Here is a 27,542-nt window from a genome sequence, read left to right as displayed (position 1 = left end):
TGATAGGTGTTCCGATTTGGTGCTGAAAGAGTGTAGGATTGAGATGCTGAATAGGGATATGGAGGATCTAGGTTGATGATACATGCATAACATATAGAGGTAGATAAGATAAGGGAGAGAGATAGAGTGAGGGGTAACAAGAGGGCTAGATCTGAGTAGCATGAGTATAGTCAGGCTAGGTCCCATGGAAGGAACCGCCCACAGTTCCAGAGTTGTACGTCTATGCTAGCGCCTTCATCAGCTATGCTCTCATGCCTAGAGACAGGCAGGAGCAAGGGAACAGGTCTTCTATGTCTAGGTTGCAGAACAGTATAAGTAACAGACCCCACTATTCTCCTTGTGCTAAGTGTGATAGGGACTATCCCGATGAGTGTTTAGCAGATCAGAAGGGTTATTTTGGTTGTGGAAAGCTGGGCCACAGACTTAGAGATTGTCCGCATGCTAGGCAAGGGAACAGAGATGCCCAACCTCAGACATAGACTACTAGTGCTCTAGCTCCTGTAGCCCGTCCTGCCTCTGCTCAGGGCGCTTTATCTAGCACTGCTGGCGATTAGCGCCAGAACAGAGTCTATGCCTTACCATTCCATCAGGAGTAGGAGGATTCTCCCGATGTTGTTACTGGTATGCTCCATGTCTTTTGCTTTGATGTTTATGTGTTGTTGGATCCCGGGTTAAGTTTCTCTTATATGCCCCCACTTATAGCTATGAATTTGAAATGAGTCCCATGAAGATTCCTGAGCCTTTCCTAGTTTCTACTCCAGTAGGGGAGTCAGTTATTTCTAAGCAAGTGTATAGAAATTGTCCTGTTACTTTTTTTCATAGAGTCATGCTTGCCGATTTGATAGAGTTAGACATGGTCGATTTTGACCTTATTCTTGGTATGGATTGGCTCCATTCTTGTTATGCATCTATAGACTGGCGTACCCGTATGGTCAAGTTTCAGTTTCTTGATGAACCAATTTTTGAGTGGTCCGGGAGTCCAGTATCTCCCAAAAGTCATTTTATCTCCTATCTTAAAGCCAAAAAGCTAATGTCCAAAGGTTGCATCTATCACCTAGTTAGAGTTAAAGACACTAAGCTCGAGGCTCCAACTATTCAGTCGGTCAACATTGTTAATGAGTTTCCTAATGTGTTTTTAGAAGATCTCCCAGGGTACCTCTAGATAGAGAGATAGAATTCAGGATTTACTATCTTCCCAGCACTCAGCCTATTTCTATCCTGCCATACCATATGGCACCTGTGGAGCTTAAAGAGTTGAAAGAGGAACTTAAAGATCTTTTAGATAAAGGTTTCATAAGGCCTAGTATTTCTCCTTGGGGCACACGTATTCTATTTATGCAAAAGAAAGATGGTTCTTCGCGTATGTGTATTGACTATCGTCAGCTTAACAAGGTCACAGTAAAAAATAAGTGTTCTCTTTCGAGAATTGATGACCTGTTTTATTTGTTGCAAGGTGCAAGTTATTTCTTCAAGATAGACCTCAGATCTGGCTATTATCAACTTAAAGTGAGGGAAAGTGATGTTCCTAAAATAGCCTTCCGAACCAGCTATGGTCACTTTGAATTTCTAGTCATGTCTTTTGGGCTAACCAATTCTCCAACACCTTTATGGATCTCATGAATAGAGTGTTTAAGCAATATCTTGATATGTTTGTCATAGTGTTCTTAGTTTATATTCTTGTTTACTCCCGTACTGAGGATGACCATGCAAATCATATTAGAATTATCTTGCAAACTCTTAGAGATCACCAATTGTTCCCCAAATTCAACAAGTATGAATTTTGGCTAAGATTAGTAGCCTTTCTGGGTCATATCATTTCAGCTGAAGGCATTAGAGTTGATCCCCAAAAGATAGAAGCTATAAAAAATTGGCCTAGACTTACTTCCCCATCTGAAATTAGGAGTTTCTTTGGTCTAGTTGGCTACTACTGCTATTTTGTTGAAGGTTTCTCTTCTATTGCATCTCCCATGACCCCGTTGAACCAAAACAAAGTTAAATTCCAGTGGTCAGATTCCTGTGAGAAGAGTTTTCAAGATTTGAAGACTTGACTTACTTTAGCCCCTGTGTTGACTTTGCCTGATAGTACAGATAGTTTTGTGGTGTATTGTGATGCCTCTAGAGTTGGTTTGGGTTGTGTGTTGATGCAAAGAGGTTAAGTTATAGCCTATGCCTCTAGACAGCTGAAGCCGTATGAAAAAAACTACCCAATCCATGATCTTGAGTTAGCTGTTGTGGTCTTTGCTTTGAAAATGTAGAGACACTATTTGTATGATGTTCATATTGATGTGTTTACGGATCATAAGATCCTGCAGTATGTGTTTACTTAGAGGGAGTTGAATCTTATGTAGAGGAGGTGGTTACAATTGTTAAAGAGCTATGATTTGAGTGTGTTGTATCACCCAAGCAAGACTAATATAGTGGCAGATGCCCTTAGTAGATTGTCTATAGGTAGTGTTATTCATGTAGAGAAAGGTAAGAAAGAGTTGGCTCATGATGTGCATCGTTTGTCTAGACTGGATGTTAGGTTGCTTGATTCAGTTGAGGGGAGTATCTTGGTGCAGAGTAGTTCATAATTCTCTTTAGTTTCGGAAGTGAAGGAGAAGCAAGACAGGGATCCTAGTTTGGCCAGACTGAAGAAGTTAGTTAAGGACCAAAAGGTAGAGGTTTTGTCCCAAGGAGGAGATAGTGTATTGAGATTGCAGGGTAGATTGTGTGTTCCGTGTGTTGATAATCTGAGGCAGAGGATTATGGCTGAAGCACATGGCGTGAGGTATTCTATTCATCTCGGCACTACCAAGATGTACCGCAACTTATGGGAAATCTATTGGTAGAGTGTTATGAAGAAGGATATAGGTGAGTTTGTAGTGAAGTGTGCAATGTTCCAACAGGTTAAGGTAGAGCACCATATACCTGGTGGTGTGATGAAAGAGTTTGGTATACCCACTTGGATATTGGAAGAGGTGAATATGGATTATGTAACTGGTTTACCTCTTTCACGACATCATTATGATTCGATTTGGGTTATTGTAGACAGGCTGACTAAGTCCGTGCATTTCTTTCTTGTGCATACATCTTATACAACTGAGGATTATGCTAGATTGTATATCTGAGGGTTAGTCAGGCTGTATGGAGTTCTCTTTTCTATCATTTTGGATAGGGGTACTCAGTTTACTTTGCAGTTTTGGAGAACGTTTCAGAAGGGTCTTGGTACCCAAGATTATTTGAGTTCTGCTTTTCATCCACAGATAAATGGTCAAGCTAAGAGGACCATCCAGACTTTGGAGGATATTCTGAGAGAATGTGCTCTTTACTTTAAAGGTAGTTGGCATGAGCATTTTCCATTGATAGAGTTTGCTTATAGCAACAGTTATCATGCTAGCATTGAGATGGCATCAGTTGAGGATTTGTATGGTAGAAGATGTAGATTACCCATAGGTTGGTTTGAAATGACTGAAGCTTTTTTGGTTGGACTTGATGTAGTATTTGAGGCCATAGAGAAGGTAAAGTTGATTAGAGAAAGGTTGAAGACAACTCAGAGTCATCAAAAGTCATACGCCTATGTGAGGAGAAAATATCTTGAGTTTGAGGTAGATGACTTGGTGTACTTGAAGGTTTCACCCATGAAAGGGATGAAGAGGTTTGGGAAAAAAAGGAAGCTTAGTCCCCGTTATGTTGGCTCGTATAGAGTTTTAAGTCGTTTTAGGAAAGTAGCCTATGAAGTTGAGTTGCCCGCAGAATTGTCAGCTATTCATCCTATTTTTCATGTCTCCATGCTTAAAAAGTATATTGCTGATTCCGCTATAGTAGATCCATCAAAGAGTGCTGATATTCAGAATAGTCTTTCATTTGATGAGGTTCCTGTTGAGAGTCTAGATTTCAAGATCAATAGACTGAGGAACAAAGAGGTTCCCTTGATAATATTTTTGTGGCAGAACCAGTCAGTTGAGGGCGCTACTTGGGAGGCAAAAGCAGACATGTGAGCCAAGTACCCACACCTATTTTTCGTGAGTTTATATCAAGCCGAAGCTATTATTCTTCCTTAATTCAACCCTTCTAATCTAAACTTCAACTATGTATCTATTCTTACACGAGTTCTTGCGATTTCCAAAGTATTCAAGATTTTAGAAAGATTTTGAGCCCGTTTAGCAAATTTATTCAGCTATGTGTACTCAGTTTTTCTGTATCCCTAGTCTAACTAGCGATATTCTAGGACGAATGTTTCAAAGGGGGAGATATTGTAAAACCCCGCAAATTATAGCCTTAGAGTGTGTCAAGTGAAGTATAATTTCATCCCTAAAAGATTGAGAAGTGACTTCTAAAGTGAATAATGTTTTAACCTTGTTGAATTTTCCTAAAAATGACTTTTTATCATATGGAAAATTGAATTATCTTTCCAACGATACCCATTTTGTCAAATTTTGATGTCAGAGTAAGAAGATATAGCCAAATTAAAGAAGGCAGTCTGAACCGCCCAAGTGCAATGGAAGGGGCTGACGGACCGTTGGACAAGAGATGGACCATCGCCCAGACCGTCGCAATGAGGCAGAAAACTAACTCACTGGCGAAGTGCAATGGATAAGGCCAACGTATTGTCAGGATAGAAATGGACCATCGCACTCGATCATCGCAGTCGAGATAGAAATTAAGTTTCTGGCCTAGGTACGACAGTCAGGATCGAGGATTGTCGGGCCTCCAGCGGACCGTCACACCCTGCAGTCACATATCTCGTTTAGTATTTTCAATTCATTTTTTAAAAGGGCTTTCTGGTCTTTTCCCACCCTTTTTACAATCAGATATATCCAAAATGAGGAAGATGGCTTTATTATCTCCCAAAACATCCAAAGGCTAAGGTTTCTTCATCAACAACAAACCCAAAATCCTTCTCCAATAAATTCATGAACTCAATATAGATTTTACAAATTGAGTTGAGATTTGAGTTCCCCAAGTCAAAGGCTTCAAGAACCCCTCTTAAGATTAAGAAGAAGAGTTTCAAACAAGCTTGTTCATCTAATTTCACAATCTAAGGTATGTGGGGTTTTGAACAAGGGTAATCCTTTCAACCTTGTGCCCAAAGGCTTATTTTAGACTACAAGTTTCTGCAATTTATAAGATTTTACATGTATTGAGTCAGGGTTTTTCACCCATTTTCATAAATTGCAAGATTTTGATGTTTCCCATGAATTGAAAGTCAAATAGCATGATTTTACTTGTTTTCTTAAGAAATTGAAGCTGGGTTTATACCCTATGTTGTTATTCCTTGAGATTTTAATAGTTCTAATGTTCTAGAAATTGAAGTACATGAGTATGTATATATTTCAAGGCAAATTGCTAAAAGTTCTAGATTTCTATATGATTTATGAACCCTTATGACATCTAGTATGCATTTTGATGAGTCTTAACTTGGGATTTGATTATGGGTCATTAAGCCGCACTTAAGGTTTACAATTTTATGAAATTTTGTGCTATAAGCACCCATGAATTGAGTACTTTGATATTATGGAGACTGATTTGGCCTTTTTGGTCATAATGGAGTTGAAATCCACATTGAGTATGATTTAAATCAAATAGAATTATGTTTTGGTATTCATTATAGACCCTCGAGTTATTTTGAGGTGAATTTCCTAAGATTTTTGAGTTGAGTATGGGAGTAGTATTTAGCATCAATTTGGGTATGATTCCAAGGTCTCATGCACCAGAACTCGTGCCACCGTAGGTTCGAGATTTATAGGCCCAAGGCCGAGATAGTGATTACTAAATATGAAGTTCTACTCCGATGGCAAGGATACAGTAGCTCTCCCCAAAGTGGGCGAGATATTGAACTCCATGTAGCTCACATCGTTTATCTCAGTTTGAAGAAACTCCCGAGTTCCAAGTATCCCGATTCTAAAAGGGTTCTAGAGTTCCCAAAGTTATGTAATTCAAAGAGTCACAGAGTTCCCAAGTCTTAAAGTTTCTTAAAGTCCTGAGTTCTTAAGTATTCAAAAAGTTTTACTCTTCATGAGATAAAAGTATGAGTTTGAAAGGATTGTTTAAAGTTTCCTTTAGTTTATGAGTACTGGGAATAAGAGAAGAGTACAGATTTTAAAGATAAAGTATAATGACTTATGAGATTTGTGAAACATGGTTCATAATTCATAATTTATGAGTTTTACATTTTGGACTTATTCAAGCTATGTGGGTCATTCCTAATTGCAAGCATGATATTATTAAAGAGTATTGATATTGTTTTATGTAAATGCATACACCCCCATATACTCAGTACATTCCCAAAGTGTTGATCCATATATATGTCTATGTGCTACATTGTCTTATAATGTAGGTCCAGGTGCTTAGACTTAGCAATGACTGTGATTCTCGAGGTCCTTTGCCTACATCCCACAGTTGGTGAGTCCTCTTGGTTTGAGGACCTAATTTTCTTACATTCTCAGTTTTTATTGCTTTTATACCAGTCTGAGTCAGTTGAGGGTTTGTCCCAATGGCTCTTCAGTTTGAGTAGTAGAGACTTTTTCAGACTAGACTACCAGTTGTGTTTTAGACTTTCAGTATTGATATTTCGGACTATGTTCCTAGATATTTTAGTTCGTGAGATGATATATATAGATATTATAGTTTTATTGCTTGCATTGATGTCCCAAAGAGATAGAGGTAGTAATAGGCTCGAAGGGTTAGCTTGGAGCTACTTGTAGCCTTAAGCACCGTGTGACTCTTCGAGATGAGATTTTGGGTCATTACATATAGGAAGGCATGCTATTGTCTCATAACTCATTCAAGAAGGAATGTACCAAACACTTAACATGCATTCAAGTGCACATAATTTGGGGATTTCTTGTCAACATGCTATAATGACTCTAATTTCTTCACATAAGCAATTTATCAAACATATGGGGAGCATGCTTTGGTTATTCAACAATTTCTACACCTAATTATCATGGATACATCAATCAACATGCAACTTGAAGAGGGTTTATCATGAACATCACACAATTTATCACATACTAGAATCAATTCTAGAAACTTGTAGTCTAATTCATAAATTTAATCTCAACAATACATAATCATGAACTTTAATTCACATAAATCATGAAAGCTCATAAATACATAAACTTTAAAATTTTGAGAAGGATTCCTGAACTTCTTGGGTGGAAGGAACCCAAGAATCAACATCTAACATACCTCAAAATCTTGAATCTTGAAAGATTACTAATGTTCTTTGAATGTTCTTGGATTGGTAAACACAGATCTTGATGTTTTCTTGATGGTTTTTGAGCTTGAAGAACTTGAATTTCTTAGTTTCTTGAAGAAGGGTTTGAATATTTTTCTTGGGTTTTGATCTTGAAAGAAACCCTAATTTTGATGTTATGGATGAATGAGGAGTTATGTGATTTGATTTGATGTAATTAGGGGTTAAAAATGGTGGAAAAAAAAAATCCCAAAAAGCCCTTTAAAACATCATTTCAGCGCTGTTTCGGACAAAGTTGATGGTCTGGGCAATGGACCGTCACTCTAGTGACTGAACGTCACTTCAACCATCATTTCTGGGCCAGAAAATGGCCTTAATGCCTTAGTTGCAACAAGAAAAGTGACGGTCCATCGCTGACTTGACGGTCCGTCAGCTTGCCCGTCGCTCCTGGGCAGCTTGAATAACTCTCAGTAAAACGGCTATAACTTTTTACTCTGATAGTGGAATTTGGTAAAATTGGTATCGTTGGAAAGTTAATTCAATTATATATCTATTGGTAGGTCATGAGATCAAAAATTCATAGTATAATATTAGATATTCTCATTTGAATTTGACTATACCAAAATCCTTCTCTAGAATTCAATCAGTAAGGGATGTTTTGATTCTTCTAATAGCTAGGACGTATTTAAGGAATTAATACGCATCAAACTTGATCATAAAACTACCAAAACACTAAGATTTATTTTTCATCTGCTTGAAGCATGGTTATACTATCGGTTGGGATTCTTGGGGTATTACAATATCTCCCCCTTGGGAACATTCATCCTCGAATGAGGTTGGTTAGGCTAAGAATAATAGCAGGCTGAACTTACTTACTGGACATGAGCATCTGAAACATGACTATATGATTGGAACTACTGACATTTTGAGTTTTTATACTGAATATGCATATCTGATGCGTGATTGAGTTATTTTCATAAAAGCCTTTCTGAAATTTCTGATAAGATGAGCTTCTTCTACTGAACATGCATATCTAATGCATGAATGTCTGACTGAACTGACTCTTGAAAGAATAACTGACTATGTAATGATATTTGATGTAAATCTTGTAATGAGGATCTGAGCATAAAACTGAATAGGTTTAAGGAATGAAAACCATCGGGGAGTTATAGGGTATCTCCCCCTTGGGACACTATGTCCCTCTAAGAACACTTACTTCAATGACATACTTGATAAAACTGAGGCGATGCACAAGGAACCTACGACCTGTATCATAACTGAACCTCGAGAATCTGAAACTAATGCATGACTCATGAACTGAACTTATCTTGCAACTACTAGGACTTTCTACCTTGAAATAGCTATCTTTTCTTGAGATTTCAGATAGAATTATTAGATGAAAAGATGAGAAAACAAACTATACGAATCTGACTGTCTGACTGCTAAATTGCTAAGCATAAATATAAAGGACTTATAACGTACCCGAATCTATGTTAGGGGAACCTTTCAGATCATGACAGGTCTGCAGTGGATAAAATCTATTCTGACGCTGACCACTATTGGTGCCTTGCTGACGTAAATATTTTCCCTTCTATGCTAGCACTCTTACTCCCGAATCCTATGGCCTGGCTTACCACATCCAAAACATACCTTGCTTCCTGCTTTACACACACCTAGGTGATTCTTGCCACATTCTTCACAAAGCAGATAGGTATGCTTACTTCTCATGCTACTTTAGGCTTTGGAGCCTGGCGCTTCATCATAATTGAAATCCCTGAAGTTTTGTATAGGTACACTAGCTGAGGATGGAGATGGGAATAAAAACTTCTGACTATGTTGAGAATGGTTACCACCCTGTGATCCTGCCTAAGAGAAAATATACCTACTTGTTCTGGCTTTCTTATTCACTCTTTTTTTTTCTTTCGATTTATCAGCCTCAATCTACTGAGCATGCATCATTAGTCTAGCAAGATCCATATCTCTATTAAGCATAGCAGTCCTACACTCCTTCAACACCAACCCGGATACACCAATCACAAACTTGCTCATGCTAGATCTAGGGTTAGCCATCAATTCAGGAGCATACTTAGCTAACTGGTTGAACTTAAGGAAATAATCCTTCACTATCATGGAGCCTTGCCTTAGGTTCATGAACTCTTCTACCTTATCTTCTCTAATATCAAGTGGGAAAAACTTATCTAAAAATGCATCTTAAAACACCTGCCAACTCATGGAAGCTACATCCTTCCCCTTCCCCTTCTTCCACATCGCTACCCAATTATGAGAAACATCTTTCAACCTATAGGATGTTAATTCTACACTCTCCTTCTCAGACATATGTATAATTTGGGTGATCTTCTTCACCTCATTAAGATAAAGTTGTGGGTCCTCACTTACTACTAATCCAAAGAATTTTGGCGGGTTTATTTTCATGAAATCTCTGATTCTGGCTGCAGTTAAACCCTTATTTTGTAGAGGTGGGGCTACAGCCTAATGGTTTCCCTGACCACTAGTTGTCACAGCTTGAGCTAGCACCTGAAAAGCTGCCCAAAACTCTACATGTGACACATTCTCATTCTCAGGATCTACAGGCTGAGGTGGATGACTAACATCCATATTTTTCGGAACCAGAATGCCACACGGTGCTCATGATATCGAAGGACCACAAGATAACCCTCTACTGGTACCTGTAACCAAGCACTGCATAATATACTGAAATAAATGCAAAAAACTAGCGGAAACTTTCCATAAGGTTCAGAATGTCTAAAATACTCAAAATTGAAAACTGAATACTGATACATCTATCTGAAAAGCCTCTAAACTATCAGAACTATGGAGTTGATGGGACATGTCCCCAACTAACTCTATCTGCTGAAAATAAATCAAATCTAATTCAATAATAAAATATGAATCAACCTCGAATGAAGAGGACTCACTGCTATGTCTACTGTTGCTGACTGAGTCTGGACGGCTATGGCTGCTCTGGATCTCGTACGTCTGAACCTATGGTATAAGACATCATAGTGCAGGAAAGTATGTGTCAGTACTTTGAATGTACTGATATGCTAGATAAGGTAAGGCTAAATGCAAGGGCTTATGCATGAATATAACTCTACTGAATAACATGAGAGTACTGAATGGGGATATATGCATGAACGCACAAACCAAAACTAGAATCACAGTAACATTGAATATGAATTCTGAATACTAGTTTTTGAATACTGACTTACTGATGACTGGGTCTACTAATACTAATATCTGAGTTTAATAACTCTAGAATACTAAATAACTGAATCTACTCATATCAATAACTGAGTTCTGAGTTTTCTACTATCGACTGACTAAATTTGAGATCAAACTCTCTAACAGATGATCTTTGAATCCACTAATAATGATAAGGAATGATTGTATCTGGGATCAAACCTATCTAGCGGAAGATTTCTAAATCTTTTAATAATAGAAATGATGGACTGAGTTTGAGATCAGGCTTATCTAATGGGTGATCTATGGATCTATTAGTACTGATACTGATTAACATTATGTGAAACCAGGCCTATCTAGCGGGTGGTCTATGAATCTATGGAACTATCTAAGTTCCTTACTGAGATAGGTGACTGTATCTGATAGTCCTAATTTCTGAGTTCTACTCTGAAGACTGCTTCTAAAACTGCAAATGTGGGAGTTCTCAGTTAACCGACATGCCCCAAATCTGAACTAGTAGGGTCCAACCTGTAACCCCAGCTGGAAAGGTGTCAATATCGTGCCATGGGTAAAGACCTCTACTGTGGTCAAGCCTCTCTAACGGGTAACCCTGAACAGGAAGTCAAGCCTAAGACAGTATGATAGTCAATCCTTAATCTAATGGGTGACTCCTAGTCCTACACTGGCTACGCAGTTCTGGAGTTCAGGGACTATTACTAATGACTTTACCTCTCTAATGGGGAAGCCTCCATCCCTGCACTCGCTCGGTGCTAGTTTCTACTCCCAATTGAAGGACTCTAAACTGATTCTTAACTGAACTTAGACTGAGCTGAATCTATTACTGTTCATATTTCTTGACTGGTTTGACTGAGTTCACTTGGTTCCATTATTTGATGAAATGATACTTGGATTCTACTATCTGGATAAAAGCTACTAAATTCTTATTAACATACTGAGTCTCACTGAAGTCTGAGTTGAATACTGAATACTACTGAGTACTACTGAATACTGATTACTTCTGAATATTATTGAGTCAGAACTAAATACTAAGTTGGATTTGACTGATACTGAGGCTGGATTGCACTTATACTGAGATCACTGAATTTCATTAAGTTTTGTAACTGTCTGAATTCTACTGATCATAGCATAATTAAGATTATCTTGAGACTGACTCAGCTCTAGAAAAGCAACTAAATTTGGGTATTAAATACCTCCAGGACTCGATAACATAAATATCATAAAATAGGACAACTCGTACATGAATTGACAATAGGCTAGCATCCACAACATAATCACTGCGACATCTCACCAATCACTTGAATATCATGAACATGTAATGGTATAGGAAGTGCATACCAATATCTCAAGGTTCACTCAATAAGGAATACACGTGAATGGGAATGCATACAACCTATCATAAATTATTCAATAAGGCTTTTTAACAAACACTTGGCTTAAACAAACTTATACATAATTGGGGATTTCTTGCTAACCATGCTATATTGATTCTATTTCCTTCACATAAGCATTTTGTCAAACATGTGGGAAGAATGATTTAGTTATACAACAATTTCTACACCTAATTATCATGGATACATCAATCAACATGCAACTTGAAGAGGGTTTATCATGAACATCACACAATTCATCACATACTAGAATCAATTCTTGAAACTTTTAGTCTAAATCATGAATTAAATCTCAACAATACATAATCATGAACTTCAATTCACATAAATCATGAAAGCTCATAAATACACAAACTTTAAAATTTTAAAAAGGATTCTTGAACTTCTTGAGTGGAAGGAACCCAAGAATCAACATGTAACATACCTAAAAAACTTGAATCTTGAAAGATAACTAACATTTTTTGAATTTTCTTGGATTGGAAAAACACAGATCTTGATGTTTTCTTGATGGTTCTTGAACTTGAAGAACTTGAATTTATTAGTTTCTTGAAGAAGAGTTTGAATCTTGTTCTTGGGTTTTGATCTTCAAACAAACCCTAACTTTGATGTTATGGATGAATGAGGAGTTATGTGCTTTGATTTGATGTAATTAGGGGTTAAAAATGGTGGAAAAAAAAATCCCAAAAAGCCCTTTAAAACGTCATTTCAGTGCTGTTTCGAACAAAGTTAACGGTTTGGGTGACAGATCGCTACTCTGGTGACTGACCATCACTCCAACCATCATTTTTGTGCCAGAAAATGGCCTTACTGCCTCATTTGCAACTGCCAAAGAGACATTTCGTCGCTGACTCTCAGTAAAACAACCATAACTTTTTACTCCGATACCAGATTTTGGCAAAATTGGTATAGTTGGAAATATAATTCAATTATCTATCTGTTGGTGGGTCATGTGATCAAAAATTCATAGTATAAAAAAAGATATACTTGTTTGAAGTTGACTATACTAAAATCCTTCTCAAGAATTCAATTGGTAAGAGATGTTTTGATTCGTCTAATAGATAGGACGTATTTAAGGCATTAATATACATCAACCTTGATCATAAAACTACCAAATCACTAAGATTTATTTCTCATGATCTTGAAGCATGGTTCTACTATCAGTTAAGATTCTCGGGGTATTACACTGCTGCTGCCGGTTGATTGGCCGGCTGGCAATAATAATGATGATGATAATAATAATTAGAATGTGTTTTTTTTAGTGTATGTATTTTAATTTTTCTATATTGGATCTATACCTAATGTGTTTTATTTTTTGTTTAATGAAAAAAATATTTTTAGTCGACTTTGGCTTTCTAATTCTTATTTAATTTTCATTCGGTCTAATTTTTCTTCTAAACATACATGTTAACATATCAAAGGTCAGAGATAAGGAGAAATTTTGAATTCAATAGCAATAACAATTTTGGCTTTTGAGTTATTTCAATAGATTGACCATGTGTTGGAATAGATTGGTCACCGATTGGATTTCTGTCAACAGATTATCCATCTATTACCACAGATTTGTCATCTGTTGGAGGAAAACATTCCAATTTGATGAAATGTATTGTGTTCTTCTAGCTAATGTCTATCTGTTGCAACAAATGGGTAATCTATTGAACATAATTTTGTGGTCTGATGTATTTGGTTCATGTTTTACCTGTTTTTATTGATGTACAAGTTTGTAAAAAAGATATTTTATATATAATAAATGATAATATTTACTTTCACAACAATGAGTTAAATATATAAAAGTCCACAACAAACAGCAACTCAAGTTTTTGCAATTACAAAGATCATGATGGATTACGATCCGGGCATATAGTTCTTTTTTGGCCAACACTCTTACATAAGGAGCACTTGTTTCTTCTTGATGGAAATGATTCTCCGACTTCACTCCTCCTCTTATATGGACTTCTTCCAGTTTGATAGTGCTTGGTTTAATATATAGGGGAGGTATTAATCTCCCCATAAGCTCTGCAAGAACAACCCAAGATTCTTCGAGAGGCACCAGAGTAATATGCCCACTATAGGCCATTGTATATTTTTCTATCGAATAATATGGAGAGGAGTACTCATAAATTTTAGTTCGACATTTTGCACCGTATTGAGATCAAAGCGCTTCCATAGCATGTGGACAGGGTATTTTGTCCAAGTCAAAAACTCTTCACTTACAAGATCTTGTTTGAAGATCAACCATGGCAACATCACCACGACCGTTGATACTAAACTTGTAATCTGCTTTTTGATGAGATAATAACCTATTTCCAAGACTGATGTTCGTTGATATTATTTTTTCTTCTTCTATAACAAATGGGGTTCCTGCGTCCTTGAACTCCACACTCCTTTTGTTAAGAAATTGGCCATACATCTTGTTTATTATTTCAAACAGAGCCTTGATGGAAAATTCTCTTTCAGCACCAAACAATGAATTCACCGATTCAGCTATGTTTAACGTCATAATATTGTATCTATACAAAAGAATCACTTAGTATGACATCATACTAAACTTGTAACTCAAACAAGACATTAAATTTATACGAATGTACCTATTTACCGGATAGAATGCCCAACTCCATCTCTCAAAATTGACACGTATGAGATGTTCTACTGCCTTGGGATGTATATTCGCTATTTGATTGAAATGGTCTAAAAACTCCTCTCTACTATATGCTTTAGCTTCTCCATAAAAAAGGATCACGACCCTTTCATTGTGATAGTGGGCCCGAATGTTCTCTCCAAGATGCCTGATACAACAACCAAAGTAAGTTGAAGTGAAGAAAATTGAACCCATCTTTGGAATACTTGGATACCTATCCGAAACAAAACACAACTCTTCGGTATCTTCGACATAGCTTCATAGTTGTTCAAAAACATCCATAAGAAGCATCACATTCCTTGTTCGCTACACAAAAAGTGACAGGAAAGATGTGATTCTCCACATCCTGCGCCACCCCGCTAGCAAAACTCCATTATACCTGCTCCTCAAGAAGGCACCGTTGATGGCTACTCCTTTTCTCAAATGTCAAAAACTGTGAATCCAAGCACCATAGGATACAAAAAAGTACTTGAACCTTTCATTTTCAACAACATGCAACGCCATCTTACTTTCGGAATTTGTGGACTCAAGCATGTAACGGTAGGCATTGAGGACTGCATACCCATGCTCGGTTTTGCCCCTAACCAAGTCATTGGCAATCTCCATGGCCATATATATCTTCCAATAACTGACCGAGACACCCAATTCCATAAGGAGTCGATTGGCCATAACCCCTGTATAAGGGGCTTTGCCATCGGGGAATCCATTCTTGAAATTGTACAACTGTCTATTTGGGCCAAAGTCTGTTGTAGTTTCTATTGTTGTTGTGGACTAATTTAATCGGCTCAATCTGTGATGAAGGCCCAATGTATTGTTTCTCAAATAACTCGTGGCTCTTCTTCTTGTTAGTGATAGAAGATAAAATCTTAACTCTATCAGGTAGGCCTAAATTCACATGGAAGAAAGTCTTCCCATATAAACTACAAACCTTTGGTGTCAATTCAGTATTAAGACAGAATACAAGAAAGCTCCATATATGTGATATCTAGTTATCTACTAGTTGGGAATTGATTTTTAAACTTGTTAGACCTTCGACTATGTATATATATACACACAAAATGCCCTTTAATTTTGTGCTCCTAGTATGTCACATGGAAAGTTAAAATTAAAGACTTGCCAAAAAGGAAAGACATTCTTTTTGAAACGGACTAAAAAAAAAGTAGACAAACAAATTGTAAGACTAGCCGAAAGGTTGAAAACCAAAATAGTTTCATTGAATGTGCTTTTGAACAACTTATGTTCAAACTTTAGCTTGTAGCTTTATCATTGGCATACTCTAGTATTAGTTCTAGATTTGGCTCTCTTAAGAGAGTGAAGCGTGAATGTCCTTATCTCGTGGCTTTACCATGTCATATTCGGTCAAGATCTCTTGGTAACTTAAAATGCTGATATCCTTAATTATCTTACAGACGCTTCTCGTCACTATCTGGCGTTGCCTGTGATATTGAAGGTCATTGATTTTAGAGACGGATCTAGAATTTTAAACTAGTGGTTCCTAGTAAAATTAGCTACTATGTAGTAATAATAAAAAAACAACTCTCATTAGGGATCAATCCCATGTTAACGGGAAACCATAAGTAATTCAAGGATCACTTCTATGCCATCAAGCCAACCTTTAATTTGTGTATGAGTTACCATCTATAAAATTTTATTGACTTCTACTTTTTAATATTTTTACGGGCTACAGTAGCCGGTGAGGATTCCTGGGAACTCCCACTGTAGATCCGCTCCTGATTGATTCGATGGCTTATGCAAAATTGGTATAGTAACACTCTGGCTAAATATAATGTACTAATTTTCTAGACCTCTTGATAATCTTTTACTTCATCTCTCTCTCTCTCTATATATATATATTGCTTATCCTAAATATTGTTTGAAAGTTCACCAAATAAAACTTGCTAAAAATTAAGAAAGTTAATATATGTCTTACAGTTATATATAATTCTCAAAAATAAAGTTCACCAATTTGAAAAAGATGTGCCTTGCTCAACTTTGTGTGGGACATGGGTGGTGTATCTTCCTGTTATTCAAGTTCTTATTACAAGAATAATAACATACCCAGCGTAATCCCACAAATTGGGTTTGGGAGGGTAGGATGTAGGCTAACCTTACCCTACCTTTGCGATGTAGAGAGGTTGTTTCCGATAGACCCTCGGCTCAAAAGACATGTTTCCGAAGAAGAACTGCAAGAATAATATGACAATAAAAAAGAAAGATACAAAGCAAATGAGACAACAAGTAGTAATACACACTAAAGAATAAGAGACTTCACGCCTACTAAATATCAACCTACCTCTCGCACATTAAGTACGACCACACTCGAATGCTTATTGAATTAGCAATTTGATGATGTCTCTGGAAACATTCCTAAGTCTGCCAGCAGCACTTCACAAATGAAATGCATACATCTTACTTCTTGTTGATTACATTACGACTACACTCGAATGCTTATTGAATTAGCAATTTGATGATGTCTCTGGAAACATTCCTAAGTCTGCCAGCAGCACTTCACAAAATGAAATGCATACATCTTACTTCTTGTTGATTACAAGACTCTGATCCTCAAAATGAAATGCATACATCTTACTTCTTGTGGATTACAAGACTCTGGTCCTCACAATTTGCTCTATTCAGAATGTGCTGCACTGGCACATTGTAGATACGTAATCGTTCCCACTTGAGATACCTTCATATCCGGAACTGTGGGATGGTTCTTACTCAAGTTCAGAACGGTATGCTGTGGCTGATGCTGCTGAGATTGTCAGGCAAGTTATTTCTTACATGCTTCTTCGTTATTCTTTCCTTGGCTTTTGATGTGCAAATGACGTTTTGCTGACCATATGACATTTAAGAGTTGCAGATATGTAGGAAGACGTGGAATCAATGTATTAGCTGAACTACACGTTCCGGGACATGCTAAATCATGGTATGGGGTGGCGAAATCACATTCTATTTGGATATTAGCTAGTTGAGTGAAATTTCAACAAGATTTTTTTTTCATCGTTATTTAGCCAATCTAACAATTATTCAATTTCACAGGTATTGGTTATCCTTCTTTATGGCCGTCAAAATACTGTCAAGAACCACTTGACGTGAGCAATGGTTTCACTTTCAAATTGATAGATGGGATTCTCTCAGGTAATGCTCAGTTGCATATCACTTTATGACCTGATCCTCATGAGTCAAAATAATAGTCCATTCATGGTTTTGAAACTTTCCCGTGTTTCAGATTTTAGCAAGATATTTAAGTACAGATTTGTTCACCTAGGAGGTGATGAAGTGGATACAAGTAAGTTTCGATGTTCAGACAACTGTCGTTTTTGCTTTAATAAATATTGTTCTCTGATGATATATGATTTCATCTAGTGTGAACATAAAAGCAGGCTGTTACATTTGATAGTGAACAGATTAGTGTTTGTGTCTACTTAACTGACAAGTCCTTGAGTTGTGATATACTTCTAGTTGGTAGCATGTTGATTTTAACTTCTAACATAGTCCAAAGGAAAAAACTTAAACCTCATATTAGATTCTGAAAGCGTAGGGGTTTAGTTGATATTTGTTATTCGCTGTCAATGTATAGGTAAAGAGATTGATTCTGTTATTTCAGCAACTTGAAGGTAATATTTACTGAACGTGCAATTGGATGTTTCCTGCAGGTTGCTGGACGTTAACTCCTCATATAAGCAAGTGGTAAAAAAAAATTGCGATTTTATTTTCAATGCTGTACTAGCTATATTGCATATCTTCCACAATCATTTTTCCTAGTTAATCCTCCTTTGAAGCTTTTATTATTTTCTTTCCTTTGAAACTTCGTCCATCTCTTAATTTTATCATTTTTTCATAAATTCTATTCTTCAATGCTTTAGTCATATGAACTTTGCGTTACGCTCAGATAATGTAGACTCTCGAGAAAATTGAAGGAAAGGTGTTTTTTAAATTTTGAACGAAGGATTGGTGACATTGATCAACTTAAAGGGTCAAACATAATTAGAAAACTTGATTAAGTTAATTATGGACTTGATTAATATTTTCAAAACTTTTTAATCTTTTCAAAAATACAAATCAACCCGCACCCCTTTTCAATCTAGATCAACCGTCTCTCTCCTCTCTCTCTCGACAGCTTCTCTCAACTCTCTCCCAACCAACAGTTCTGCAAAAAATTTTCCTTCAATCCCCGGTGACTTCAACCTCCAGCGAAAAATAGTCGAGCGAGTTCCTTTTCGACTTTCAACCGTCAATCGACGTGAAGACTTCTTCGGCGACAATAACTTCGAGTTCTTCGTCGTCCCATTTCTTTTTTCACAGGTAAAAAATTATGAAGAAACAGAGGAACTTGAGCCAACTGCTCTTCTAGTATTGATTAACAATTTCAATATTTCTTGCTTAAATTTGAAATGTGGACTGAATAAAATCCTAATTTCTGGCGTTTCTTCTTCTTGTTGTCAAACTGTTGATTTGAATTTGTTGGTGATTTTTGGTCACCGTTGATGTTCTTAGTGTGTGTGTGTGTGATGTGGTGGTGTTGCTTGGTTGATTTGTTAGTTGTCTTGGTAAAAATAGTGTTGCAACAGATGAAACATCTGATGTAATAGATTAAACATCTAATGTGACAGATGAAACATCTGATGCAAAGATGCAAATCTGATGCAAATATGAAAATCTAATGCAACAGATGAATAATCTATTAGATCATTCATCTGTTGCGACAGAAGACTCTTCTTTTTGGAAGAAATCAAAACAATATTGATCCAACAGATAACTCATTTTGCAATAGATGAGTGATATATTTCAACAAATTAGTGATCCATTATATTGTTTTCAACAGATTACTCATCCGTTGTAATAAGCTGGTTATATGTTGCAACAGATAACCTTCCTGGTGCAACAGATAAGTGATCTATTTTTACTGTTTAATGAATTACTCATCTATTGCAACAGGTTGGTTATATGTTGCAACAGATAACCTACTCGGTGCAATAGATCAGTGATCAGTTTTTACTGTTTCCAACGGATTACTCATTCATTGCAACAAGTTGGTTATATATTACAGCAGATAAATAACATGGTGTAACAAATGTGATCTGTTTTTACTATTTCCAATGGATTACTCATCGATTACAACTGGTTGGTTATATGTTGTAATAGATAAACTACTTGGTGCAATAGTTTAGTGATCTGTTTTTACTATTTCCAATAGATCACTTATCCATTGTAGCAGGTTGGTTATATGTTGCAACAGATAACCTTTCTGGTGCAACAGATGAGTGATCTGTTTTTACTATTTCCAACAAATTACTCATCCATTGCAACAGGTTGGTTATATGTTATAATAGATAAACTACCTGGTGCAACAGATTAGTGATCTATTTTATGGTTTCCAATGGTTTACTCATCCGTTTCAACGGTCGGTTATATGTTACATCAGATAAACTACCTGGTGCAATAGATTAGTGATCTATTTTTATTATTTCCAATGGTTTACTCATCCATTGTAATAGGTTGGTTATATGTTGCAACAGATAATATACCTGGTGCAATAGATGTGTGGTCTGTTGGAACTATGATTTTACTGTTGTGCACGTTAGATTTACTGTTATTCTTTTTTAACGATGCATTGATCAATTATAATCTATTTTATGTTTCTGTTAATTTAAAATAATATGGCTTCCAAAAGAAAAGAAACTAAATCAAGTCCAAGTAAATGAACAATTAAAGCAGCTCGGCAATATCCACCACTATATGAGCTTGCTTTACAAGCGTTATCTCAATCAGGTGCAGAAGATAATGAACATGAGAAGGACAAATATTTCAAAAGAGATAATCCAAATTCTTCCGCTGAAGAGTTGGTCAAAACCTTCAGCATTGATCGTTATCCTGTGAGAATGTAATGCGATGGTGCCACAGATTTAATGGGTGATTTCGTGGTTAAGTCAGCCATAGGAAAATCTTTCGACGCTTTCAGAAAAATACTTTGAGAATAAAAATTAGATTCTTATTTCAGGAAAAGCTGCTTTGGGCAATATCTTGATTTGTTGGAGGACAACAATGCTCGTTTCTAGATGAAAATGGTATATGATCTTCTGAAGCGCAGATTTATGTATGAAAATAAAGATAAGATGGATTAGGTGTTGATAAATTACTATGGCATACATGTTTGTTTTTGTAAGACCTCGTAAAAATTGCATGTCATCTTCAGCTCATAAAGCTCTATGAGAGATTCCAACACTCATAAAAATTTTTCCAAGTATTCAAGTTCAACACTTAATCTCATTTTAGACCTCCTAACTTTGGGAATTTATTTGACGACCTTCCCAACCTCCATTTTTTGATTTTCAAGTTGCGTTACGATGGGGAAAGCCCCTAGTATGTATTGGACACATTCCGGGCGCATTTTGGGCTCATTTCAGTGTCTAACTCACTGGTTTGAAATGCTCCCACATTTCGGGCGCATTTCAGGTCAAAATTTTAGTCAACTTCAAAAGATCATAACTTCCTATATATAATGAACTGTGAGAGATGCTATATATCAATAGAAATATATTTGAGTCTTCTTTCCAATTCAATTGGTTTCATCCAATTTAAGCATTGGAGTAAAAGGTTATGATCAATTTACTTCAGCCTGTCAGACAGTCAACAGAGGAACAACTGCGTCTTTCTCTCTTTCTTTAGAGGTATTTTGGTCACCTTCCACCCCTATATATACTCCATAACACGGGATTAATGACATTTGAGACCAGAATATACTCCTTTTGCTCAATTTCTCTCCAAGATTATCAAGAAAAAGTAAAGGTTCAATTGAGGATTTCAAGATTCAAGCCAAGATCACCGTAAATTTCCACGGATTCTTAATCTAAGGTATGCGTAGTGTTGATTTATGGATCCCTTACATCCATAAAACTGAACAACCCTCTTTTAAATTAAGAACCATGAATTTATGTTGTTGAAGTTGGATGATGCCCAAGATGGGATCTTTGTATGTTTGTGTGAAACCATGGTGGTATATGATGTATAAATATATGAAATTAGTGGTTGAATACTTGTAATCTTGATGAATCCACCTATGCCTAAGATGTGCATGTAAGGTGTTTGTGAAAATACTTAAGAGACTAAAACTCATGCTTTTATGGCATAATAGGTCCTAAATGACTAGTCCATGCTCCATGCTAATGTTCAACATAATTTCCATGCTATTGTCTTGAATTAAAGATGTTGTATGAGATGCTCATGATATGGTTGTGAATGTTGATGGGATGATCATGAAACTAGATTGATGAACTCATGGCATGCTGATTATATGAAATACCTCTCATTTATAGGATTTACAAGAACCATGCATAGTATGAAATCTTCAAGTTATGATGTTATGAAATGTGCACTTTAGTCCAATGATCAAGAATTGTTATGTTGTGTCAATTTTCTTCCATTGAGTCCTGGGGGTACTTGTACCCGAAAAATATAATTGTGTGCCTAGAGCCATGTCATGTTTTCACGATATCCACAGTCAAGCCATGTTCCATAGAACTTAGTCAGTCATGTGACTCAGGAAAAATACAGTAACTCAGTATTCTCAGAAATCTCATGAACTCAGTAAGTCGTAAGTAGTATTCCGTCAATGGAACTTAGTAACTCAGCTCAGTATTCATGTTCAGTATCTATTCAAATGGGAGTAGAATTCAACACCAAACGAACCCAAGGATGGGAATCCACACTACCAAATTGAGGGTGAGATTCCTAGAAGCAATCCTTGTGTTACAAAACTATGTAGCCAGCATAGGTTGAGACATCAACACTACTAACTTTAGAGTTGATGAGGTGGATACCCGCCGTTCTCTTATGGGGACACCGCCAGATTTGAGAGTCACTCACAGCTTGTCTTTACCCATGGCACGGTATTGGTATCCTTCCAATCAGGATACAGATTGGACCCAGATTTAGCTATTGAAGCACATTCAAAGCATGTCGATTAGATGAATTCTCCTACAGTTTCAGTTATAGAATCAGGACTGTCAGATATAGTCATTTAGGCTCAGTTATAGAACTCAGATAGTTCTTCAGTTTTTAGGACTGTCAAATACAGTCAACTCAGATACAGTATGAAACTCAGATAGTTCCATCAGATTCAGGACTGTTAGATACAGTCATTCATGTTATCAGTTATATCAGTTTTAAGAACTTACTTATCAGTCATGCTAGATATCGGTAAACCATGTTATCAGTATTCAGTTTCAGGACTATCAGATACAGTCAATCATACCAGTTCTTTATAATCAGAACTGCCAAAAACAATCATTCACTTATCAGTAATATAATATCAGTCTCTCAATATTCCATAATATTGTATCAGTTCCTCACTTATTAGTGACCCAAATATCAATATCAGTAAACTCAATCATTTAGTATCTCAGTATCGTTAAACTCATATGTAAGCATTCAGACTCAGTAGTCAGTATCACTACGAGGTCAGTTACAGTTATCTATGCATGTATGTATTCTCACATTCGTATTAGTCAGCATTGTTCATGCATATAAACCCTTTGCATATAGCCTACCTCACTCATGTACTCAGTACATTTAGTCGTACTGATGCATTTGCGCTATTGTATTTTCTTTTAATATTACACCATAGGTTTAGAGGCACGAGTTTCAGAGCAGCAGTAGTATTGTAGATTTCAGCAGTCAGTGTCAGCAGTGAGTCCTCTTCATTAGAGGATGATATGATTATTACTTTATTTATCATTTCAGTTTAGTTTTCAGTTGATGGAGTTAATTGGAGACATGTTCCTTCAACTCCTTATTTAGTACAGTTAGAGGCTTTCAGACTACAGCATATCAGACAGTTATTTCAGATTTGTGTTGGTATTGTTATACCATTTTTAGACATTATTTTATTAGATATTTATTCATATTTGAACCTTATGGCCTTATAGTATTATGTTTCCGCATATTTTACAGTATGGTTATTCAGTGCTCAGGTACAGATATTAGTTATAGATTAGCTTGTGGTCCTTCGGGGTTATGAGAACCGTGTAAAGTTTCAATTCAAAAAATTGGGGTGTTACAGTTTTGGTTGGAAGGATTTTTCTATAGTTACCGGACTAAAATCTTATCCTCCTTCTCCTTCTCAAGTTATGCCTACTGTAACCAAAAAGAAACACCTCTCTCACCCAAAAAAGGCAAAGGCTAGTCGAGTGATCGTGATAACCTGGTGTCCATTGTTGGTCCAACCTTAAAAAACAAAAATTTAATAGAAACGTTGAAAGGTAAAGGAATTTTCAAAGAAGCACAAGCAATCATTGTGCTTGATTTGATTTGTCCATAATATTCTTTGGGAGAGAGACGTTAACAACAACATAAGCCTCAGTTTAATAAATCTCTCTGAGGATCTTGAGGTATTTAACAACTATCCTTGGGGTCATTAAAGCTTCAAAATGACTTTCAAATATTTATTGACTCCGTTAACGCCAAAGACAGTCAACATAAATAGCTTTCCATGGATCTTCATGGTAAATATTTTTTTATCATAATATGATTCGTTAATTTTTATTCAATAATGCTTTTAAGTTGTTGGTGTTATGTTATAGGCTTGGGCATTTGAAGTCATTCCTTATTTGAGACAACAAGTGAACTACCAGGAAGAAGTTTCTTGTCCAAGAATCCTGAGACGATTGTCGGCCAAAAATGATAAAAATGCAAAATTTCTTGATCCTTTCAATCCCCTGAAGGAAGCAGTAAGTCTATTTATAATCAAGTTTTTATTTTAATTAATGATTATTTTTAATGATTTTATCATCATTCTAATATATGTACTGATTTATTTTAGATTGTCCATCCGTGGCTTGTTCCGACCAATCAAGAGTTGAAGATGCCATTTTTTCTTACTTTACGGTCTGTACAAACTTTATCGGATCCTAAGGTCATTGACGGATTAAAAATGAAATTGTTTAGAGCAACAACCGTTATAAGAAAAATAATTTTGAAGGGTGGTCTTGTTGTTATTGATGATGTTAGTGGTATTGGTGTTGCTATTTGGGTTAATGATGCTCCTCTTGTAGTTTTTGAAACAACAAGCTATTATGATTATGAACATACTAGTTGTATAAATTTTTTTCTCCAGATTGTGCCACATATTTTGAATGTTCTTCATACAAATGTCAAGACTGCAAGGCGAAACATAATGGGGTGATTAATATTATTAATGCACTAACTGCTTCTGTAAAGAAAATGACATGTAAGAGAGGTGTCATTCCATCAAAGAGGATTTCATATCTATGTAATCCACTAGAGATCAAGGTGGATAAGAGGAGAAGGAAAGATATTTCCAAGGCATCATCAAGCATAAAAAAAACAAAATTGCAATGACTTTGTCTTTGTCTTGCACCATTGTTCAGTGTGCAAAGGCCACAGGAGAGCAACATGAGCTGAAGAAAGAGAATGTACATCATCTATTCCAACAAACAAACATGCACATACTATTTCAACAGATGATACATCTGTTAGAAATTATCAAATAGATATATATATCTGTTGTAACACATGTCCGTCTGTTTGAGTAAATCAAATAGGTTTTCATAATGTTTTAATTTCTACCAACAGATGAGTCTTATGTTGCCATATATGGGTCATCTGTTTGAAATTATCGTACTGCTCTGTTTTACTTAGTTGAATGTATCCCAATAGATGATCGATCTGTTATAACTTAAGACTTATCTGTTGCAACAAATAGAAAATTTGTTGTATATCTATAATTAGCATTGACAACTCTGGCTTTCTAGGTAGATATCACAACAGAAGCTATTGCTGAAGAGTATAACATCACAGTTGATAATCCATCATCTGCTTCTAAAGAAGTAAAAAGTGGAGCCTGTTAGTAAGAGAAAATGAAAGAATTACCCATTTGAAGGGTTCAACATCTCAGATGAGGCTCCAAAAAAACTAACAAAGTTGATCAACGACAACGACTATTCAGAATGTATTACCAATGGGCTGTTAAAGCATTATGCCGGTAGGTACATAAATCAACTTTAAAGATATTGATTTATACAATTCTTGTTGTAAGAACATGTCATTAACACATATAAGTCATCATGTAGAAAACAAAATGGCGAACACTACCAAGTGAACGAATTGAGTCTTGGTTTTGATATGTTCAACTTTGTTGTTGCACATTCCGGAATGAAGACTTGGTTCTATTTGATGCCACAGCCCCAAACTTGCTGGAATGATAAAGTTTAAATGCCATACATATTACTATTAATTAATACTTATTTAATTGCATCTGCGTATTAATTTTTTCTTCTCGTAATCTAAAATATTTGATAATATGTGCAACAATGTAATTTTTTACTACCTCAAAAAGAAGGCCAAGTTGCAAATACCAAAATAATACAGATACACAACAGATAATTATTTGTACAAAGTTTACATCAATAATGCCTATGATAGGTATTGTCAACAATAGTCGGAAGTTTTCCAAAATGTGGAATGTTTAATCAACATCATCAAAGGTTTTAGCATTCCAACTGGCTTACCTTGTCATTTGGTCAACGAAGTGTACATCCCAATCAATTATGGTGATGAATTCTATTGGGTGTTGGTTGTCGTCGTTCTAAAAGAGAGGCGCATCCGAGTTTATGACTCGATATCATGAAAGAGACATTTCGGGCCGTCATCTGAGATTCACAAGCTGGCTAAAATATTTCCTACTTACCTTGATGTGAGTGGCTTTTTGGACCAAAAGGTTTGTACTGATTGGTCGACGATTGAAGCATATTGGGATAAAATGGGTAATCCATTTGATGTACAATATGCTGAAGTAATTGCTCAACAAACTATTGGTAGTCTGTAAGTATTAGTATCATGATTTAGTTTCATTTCATAAATTTTAGAACGCTTGAATGAACTGCAAGATATGGATTATCTATTTTTTTAAAACGTAGGAATTGCGGTCCTTTTGTTGCCGCTTATGTCGAGTATTTGAGCAATGAATTACAAGTACCAAATGATGGCCTCAATGCTGGATTACTCCGCAAAAGATATACTATTTTTTTATGGAAATACAGAGAAGCAAAAGCTCAGAAGCCATACGCAAGCGACATTAAAGATCCACGACGACCAAATCTGAATTATGTATCACCGGATGAAGAACAACTTGTCCATATTAGTTAGATCTTTATAGATTGAGTCCATCAATGTAATAACTTATCCTCCTTGGTTTAACTTGTTGATTTATTTTTAGAGTAGATCATTTGTACCCATAGGATTCTTTTTATATTTCATTTATTTGTTGAGTTATTTTATGTAATTTTCAAGGGCTTCAATTTATTTTATACTATCTATGAATATAATTTAATCCTTTGTTTTGAACATGTTAATTAAAATGGAATACTAGATTCAAATATCGCAATAGATAATACATCTGCTGCAACAAACGACATATCTTATCAAATAGATTTAGACATATGTTGCAACATGTAGGTCATCTGCTTAAAATTATATAATAGGTTTTCCTACTTTTTTGATTTGTTCCAACAGATTACCTATTAGTTGTAACAGATAGATATATGTTGCAACAGATTATATATCTGTTGCGACAAATAGGACTGGAAAACATCTGCATGATGCAACAGATGACCAACCTATTCCAATAGATAATCTACCTATCACAACAGGTATTATATCTGTTACAACAGATATACAATCTGTTGCATTATAAAACTTCAACTTTCGTCAGACATAAAAATTATTGCCACTACATGTAAAGTGAAGTGGCTTGAAATAAAAAATTATTATTGTGTTCGTCTCTGTCTTTGTACATATTCTTCATTACACACGGGCTCCAACCATTTAGTTAGTACCCCATAAGGCCAGATGTCTTGTATCTTTTCCACAACGGCGTCGCACATACCAGTTATTTCTGTGCAGGTCAGCAAACACTCGATGTATGCAAGCGAGTACGACCTGCACGCCGCATTGGTTTTATTTTTTTGGAGCTGGTTGTTCATATTTCAACCTTTAAAATACCATGATTCCTTCCTTAAGACTTTCACTGGCAAATAATCCATCAACTTACTCTATGTCAACAACTTGGGGAACAACTTCAAGAGTAGCCTCACGGGGG

At 36.1% G+C, this 27,542-nt stretch overlaps 1 pseudogene; it reads left to right on the top strand.

The window, feature by feature from the left end:
• The window catches only part of LOC107849322, a 69,691-nt pseudogene that overhangs the window by 27,916 nt on the left and 14,233 nt on the right, over positions 1 to 27,542 (top strand).

The sequence above is a fragment of the Capsicum annuum genome, chromosome 12 (genome assembly GCF_002878395.1).
Source record: "Capsicum annuum cultivar UCD-10X-F1 chromosome 12, UCD10Xv1.1, whole genome shotgun sequence".
Classification (NCBI taxonomy): domain Eukaryota; kingdom Viridiplantae; phylum Streptophyta; class Magnoliopsida; order Solanales; family Solanaceae; genus Capsicum; species Capsicum annuum.
The sequence above is the reverse complement of the archived record's forward strand: the minus strand, read 5'-3'. Positions and strand labels throughout refer to the sequence as shown.